Here is a 529-nt window from a genome sequence, read left to right on the forward strand (position 1 = left end):
TTACATTCAAATATAAATGATACCACCATAATGCAACACTGTAGCACTGTTACATCGTTACAATCCAATATAAATGATATATTCAACACCGTTACATTCAAATATAAATGATACCATGGCCACCATAATGCAAAACTGTACCCCCATAATCGTTACAGGGAAATATCCAGTTATAATTATGCAACATTGCTGCTATGTAACACCGTTACGATAATATCTTAATAATATAAACCTTTATAATTATTTGACCTAGCTAGGTTTCTGATATGTCAAATTGTAACCATATATTACTATATAATGTGCAATTATTTACCACCGGTGTAGATATTATAGTAAAAGACTTGACTGCTGTACCATTGTATAAAATTTCTCCTCTAGAAAAAATAATGGAAACCATGGCCGTGGGTCGAACTCGCAACCTTTAGATGACATGACCGACGTGATATCCACTACACCACCATGTCCGCTTTGTATGCTGTGTTATACTAAATGTAAACATGTACTTGATGAACCCATGATCAAATCACAA

The 529-nt window shown here is 33.6% G+C and overlaps 1 long non-coding RNA gene across 2 annotated transcripts in view; it reads right to left on the reverse strand.

Annotated features, from left to right (window-relative positions):
• Nucleotides 1-529, reverse strand: part of LOC110442282 — a 17,917-nt gene that overhangs the window by 16,542 nt on the left and 846 nt on the right. The gene's annotated exons all lie outside the window — the stretch shown is intronic.

Source organism: Mizuhopecten yessoensis, unplaced genomic scaffold (assembly GCF_002113885.1).
Source record: "Mizuhopecten yessoensis strain PY_sf001 unplaced genomic scaffold, ASM211388v2 scaffold716243, whole genome shotgun sequence".
Lineage (NCBI taxonomy): Eukaryota > Metazoa > Mollusca > Bivalvia > Pectinida > Pectinidae > Mizuhopecten > Mizuhopecten yessoensis.